Genomic DNA, 6,077 nt, shown 5'->3' with positions numbered 1-6,077 from the left:
TGGGCGGGTGGGCGGGTGGGCGGGCGGGTGGCTGGGTGGGCGGGCGGGCGGGTGGGCGGGTGGGCGGTGGTTCCACCCAACCAGCCGAATATCCCCCAAGTGTGTGCTGGCGTGTCTGTGCATGTATGTATGCATGTATGCATGGGAAGGGGTGAATGGCGAATAAGAGTCATACCGGGGGTTCCTGACCGGGGGTGGGGGGGGGAGCTATTTTCCCCCCCAACAAACACACACACGCACATTGACTGAGGAATCTGGATCCCCACTCTCCCACCCCCCTCCCCCCACTTCCTCCCCACAGGCTTCACGGGGGTTACTGTGGGCATGTGCAACAATCACCACGTGCTGCTACCCATTCCGTTGGTCGTACAGGTGGTTGTGGATGATGGGTCGGATGTTCGAAATATTAGGCCTAGCAGCACCGGGGGGTCCCCGGCTATCACCTCACGCCCAAGACATGGGCCCAGGGAGGTCTACATCCGAGCCGCTAGGGGCCTCTGGGCCTTTCCAGAAACTACAGCTACATGTACGGCACATGAAGGGCCGCCATGTCGATATTTGTTTCCTTCCGCGAGTTAGGTGGTGCCGCAACTGACACGCCAAGATGCCCTCATACACATACACACACACACACGGGGACACACGTACACATACACATACACATACAGACAGAGACACACACACGCAAACACACAATCTTAGGTACAGCAATTCGCAAAGACCTTTTCCCCGCACTCCCCACCCCGCCCCCCCTCCAACTTCATTTTGTCGTTGTGACCTGTTGTCCGGGTCCGAGTGCTCTCTCCGCGCCCCTGCAGGCGCCCCGGCGTGTGGACCCCTGGGGAATGGCGTGGAACCGGCTCCGGGCCGACAGCGGCCAGCCCAGCTTCCACCCCCCGCCCTCCCTGGGCCGCGCCGCCGTCTCCTCCTTCTCATCCTCCATGTCAGCGACCGAGTCGGACACCGAGGGACCTCCACCAGAGGGCGTCACAACACCCGGCTCCGAAACCCTCCTGTCCTCCTCATCCCCCTCCCCCTCCCCCGCCGCCTCCTCAGCCTCAGCCTCCACAGCTGCTTTCCCGGAGGACACCCTGGCCAAGGCAGGGGCAGCAGCAGCAACCGCTGATACTGAGGTATCTCAAGGAGAGGTGGGACAGTCCCGGGCCGCGGCTGCGGACCTGCGGGAGGAGGTGGACGTGATGACGCCGGTGGTGGGTGTGGAGCCCGTGGGGCCGCACGACAGCATGGACCTCCTCAGCGCCGCCGCCGGCAGCCAGGGGCTGTACGGCGGCGGCGCCGCCATCAGCCCGCCAGGGGAGCCGGCGGCGGACAGGACTGGCCAGCAGCAGCAGCAGCAGCAGCAGCAGCTGCACGTGCTGTCGACGGAACCGGTCCAGGCGGATTTGCCCTGGCCTTCACCGCCGCCGCTGCCACCGCCAAACGGAATGGCGGGCTCTCACGACAACATGCCCGCGTTCGGGGACATGCGTTACAGTGTGGATGTGGAGCTTGGGGACACTGAGCCAGCCCTGGGGCCAGCAGTGGCAGCACCGCCGCCAACCAGAGAGGGGGAGGAGGAGGGGGCGGCAGGTGAGAGACAGGTGGCGCAACCAGTGACGGAGCCTGGTGTGGAAGGAGGAGGAGAAAGGGGAGCTGGTGCAGTCGGAAGCACCACCACCCCCGCCGCCGCCGCCGCCGCCGCTGCATATCCACCATCCGCGGGCAGCAGCGCGCCTGTCAATGAGTCGTACCCCGCCACCTCCCCCGCCACCTCCGGGGGACCGCTGGGTGCTCTGGGTGCCGTACTGCGCTCCGTTACTGGCGGGAGCTGCAGCACTGGCGGCGGTGCGGAGGGCAAACCCGCCACATCGTCTGGCGGCGTCGGTGATTACGTTGGCGGTGTTGTTGGAGGTAATGGCAACGTGCGGAAGGGCACTACCAGCGGCACGCAGCGACAGGGCAGCGGCGACCAGTCAAACGGCCGTACCGCAGCGGCGCCGCCGCGACCTCCCTCACCTTCGAAGCGCCCGCGGGGCCACCGCACCACACCACGGTACCCACACAACGCCGAGGACGAGAGCGAGTGATGGCGCCGTCGTTGGCATTAAAAGTAGGGTAGCAGCTCTGGCCGCTGTGAAGGAGACAGAGAGAAAACCCTATGACAGCTATAACACACTTACACACACATATAACAAGTTTGGGGGAAAAGGTCCTCTCTATGGGCCACCTGCGGCAAGCTATGGCTGTAGTACGTACTTGGTTGATCGTCGTCTCTCGGGGGACTCATAAAGAGGACTGAGCGGAGATGCACCTCCCCGCGAGAGGAGATTTTTCCGTTTGGGAAGATTTTTCCATTTGGGAAGATTTCCCATTTGGCAAAATTCAGTCTGCGAGGTGTGTTCGCAAGTGGTTATAGGTCCTTCTTGAATGATGTTGTCGAAAATGGTCGAATGGAACCAGTAGTAATGGCGCTTACGGTTGTTCCTCCTGGAGTGGACTGATGCAGGGTGTTGCTGTTGCTGTTGTTGTTGAAGGCAACGGAATGCCGTGTGTTAGCTATAGGTGAGAACTACAGCGTTGGGGTATTGTTGACCATATAGTGTTGTTGTAGTATAGTCATTTCAAAGAAAAGATGAACAACGGTGTATGGGAGAGAGGGAAAGGGGTAGGGGAAAGAGCTTTTAGGGGGACTGGGGGGATGAAATGGGAGCGGAAGGAAGGGGGTGCATGGGGTGGTCAGTTCAGCGATGTGGGGGCTAATATGCCGGGCTGTTAAAAAAGTGTACAGGACTGCAACTCTTACGTGCCTTGGGTGTTGACATGGGTGTATGGCGCTGTATGCATGCACGCATGTGAAGGAAATGCACACGAGATTACATCGCGCAAATCACCGAGGGGACGTATCCGTGGTGTGCATAGGGCATAGCGAGAAATCCTATCCTGCGATGGGGCCGCTTGCGGGCACCTCTCTGCTCTCTTGTCAAGTTCGGCATATGGACGGCATTCTCAGTCAACCTCGCAGGAGATCTGATCGTCTTTTTGCGGTATCCGTCCGTGTCGTCGTCTAGGTTGGCGACAACATCGCATACTCTTTTGCGAAGCCCGCGTCGCTGCGTTGAGCACGACATCATCACCATAACTGTTGCACTATATATAGGATGAGTATGTAAAAAGTCAGCATACGATCAGGACGGCCTGGAGAGCAGCTGACGTCGTGTGCTTTACCGTTGGAACTAACTGTCAAATTCAAATATTGCATGCTGCTGTACTCAAACCGGACGTTTATGTTATTACATCATGAGCATTCCCCTTTATTGCGTAATTTTATTGCTGACATCTTCAGACTGCGCTCTGTCTTTCGCCATTACGGAGGTAATCACCACAGGCATCCCGTTGAACATCTAATACCCTCACTACAAGCATACCAGACTATTTAACACAACTGCAAGCGAACCATTAATTACAAATCTAAAGGCGCTGATAGGTCTTACGTTTGTTATGTTACAAGTTACATAGGATCGTCGCCCAAGTTCACCCAATCCCAACTCTCTACGTAACGTAACACCCTCGATATGGACCCCTGGGAAGTAAAACACATGTATTTGCCAACCAGCCAGTATATTACGCGCTCATCTGCCCCTATCGCATTTCCATCCACACACGCCGTCGCACACGCAGTAATATGCCCAACCAGCAGTACCCCCTGGTTTAATCAGTTTGCTGTGCAGCTCCATGCAGCACATACATCCTAGCAAAAGATGCCTGCTCTGCTGCTCATGACCAGCGAAACACGAAATGCTCTGTAAACTTCAGCGAACATATCAATAATCATCGCGCAAACGCTCCTTGCGTGAAGCTTCAGCAGGGGGATCGCTGCCACCGCACCACATCGCCTCGCAGCGGGGGGACAATTCGTCCGTCCGCATGGGCAAAACCCGTCACCGCGAACTTACATATACACATACAGATGCACACACGACCACACAGACCCACACATGTGGATCATTTAAACGTCGGGACGCCCAAGGTTCCCACTTCACAGCGTCCTTCATATGCTCAAAGCGTAGGAAATCCATATCAGATCTGATTTCTCGCCGTACACACCGGACAGTCCAGCAAGACGTGCTTCTCATCTCCAATACGGCTCTTCCAGTACCGCAGCAGGGGCGTACCCCTGGCTCCTCCCTACGTGTATGTATATAAATATATTTCATATATACCACGGGTGGTAACAGATGAGTTGACGAGACGCGCTCACTTGCTTGCAAACGGCTAGTGCGGGGCCCCCCACAGCTCCCCCAGGACGGATTGAGTTCCATGTTTTCGGTTTCCTCGCTCCTCCCCCCCCTCCCCCCCCTCCCTCCTTCCCTCCTCCCTGCACCTAATACATCACCCGGCTCCAGCACAGGCGGCACACGCACACATACATAGCCATACGCCACATCCGCCATATCCCAGCTGGCCTCCACACCCTGCTGATCGTCACGCCCATTGGTGATCCCCCTCCTCCCCCTCCCCCTCCCCCTCCCCCTCCTCCCCCTCCTCCTCCTCCTCCTCCCCCTCCTGCTCAGATGTCCGTCCCCATCCAGGTGAGCCATCCCAGGATGAGGGCTGCCAGTCCCACGACGTACGACCCAAGTACGGCCTGCCGCCGGGCGGGGGGGCAAACGTCCACAACCTGCATGCATGGCCGGTTGAACGATTGGGGGAGGGGGGGAACGACGAACCACGAACGAGTGAAGCTGCTGCCAAGGCAAGAGAGGGGGGGGTAGAGCAGGTCTGGATGGCGGGAGCTATCAATCAAACCAAAGGACACCCGCGGAGGTCCCCTCGCGTATCCAGAACAAGAAGATAACCGAAAGGAAACGACGTAATGGGGGGGGGTCTGGGATACAAAAAACGTCTCAGTAGCCTCAGGTTCCTGCGTACTTCCAAAGGGGGTTCGATGGGAAGGAGGGGTTATTGGAGGGGGGTTGGCGGGAGCTATAATAAATAGGCGGCCAATCGTTTCAGTGAAGAGGCGGTTTCTGGCAGCTATCTGTCCGCGCCTGTTCGTGGCCTCTCGTCGGCCCCTTCTTGGGCTCGGGCGCACCAGGCGCGGCCCTAGGGATGTGCGGGGCAGAGGCCCCCGGGTCGCGAGCCGATCAAGATATGCTCACAAATGCACATCACAACGAGAGAGAGCCTCTCGCCGTACAGCCCAACCCCTCCTGCGCGCAGCAGCAGCACCCACCTCCCCTGACTCCCTGAAATGACGCCTCACATGTACACACACACACAGACAGACATACAGACAGACACGGACGTGTTGAGGTTATTCATTCGACAAACCCCTGCCGTACATACCGTGAGACCGTCATCATCCGCTGTCGGGGCTGCACTTCCCGACTCCCCCCCCTCCGCGACCGGACCCTCCCCGGCGGGGCGAGCGGAGCTGCTGCTACTGCTGCTACTGCTGCTACTGCCGCTACTGCCGCTACTGCCGCTACTGTGGTCTTGCCACGAGTCGGGAGGCGTGTACTTCACCTCGTACTGGGGCCCCGCGCCGTACGTTAGCAGGCCCCCTGACGCGGGATCAAGGGACATACATACATACACTCACATATATACACACTCACATACATACACTTACATACATACATACAAGTTCAGCATCATCAGACATAACAGAGGTAGTAAAAACGTATACACCCTGTAAAGGAGGGCCGAAGGGGACTCCCCTTGGGGTTTGACATCCCCTCCAGGGGGACCCTACCCGCCCGCAAACCCGGTTGCGTGTCTCTAAACACACTCCCCGCCTCCCCCACCTCCGCTAACCCCCACACTCACCTTCCGGCGGCGTGTGTGCACAACCCGGGGCCCCTCCCCCTCCCCCACCCGCCCCCCCCCTTCCCTCACCCACCCGTCCAGAAGGCCGCGATGAGACCAATCCAGGACGCGTTGCTGCTGGCGCCTCCGAAATCCAGGAGACCCTGTTACACACGCGTGGGCGTGTGTGTGTGTATGTGTGTGTCGGTGGGAGGGGGACGCCCGGGTGTACACACACACGGGGAAACACACACACGCACACGGCAGTG

Source organism: Volvox carteri (assembly GCF_000143455.1).
Source record: "Volvox carteri f. nagariensis unplaced genomic scaffold VOLCAscaffold_84, whole genome shotgun sequence".
Lineage (NCBI taxonomy): Eukaryota > Viridiplantae > Chlorophyta > Chlorophyceae > Chlamydomonadales > Volvocaceae > Volvox > Volvox carteri.
This window is presented reverse-complemented; position numbering follows the sequence as displayed.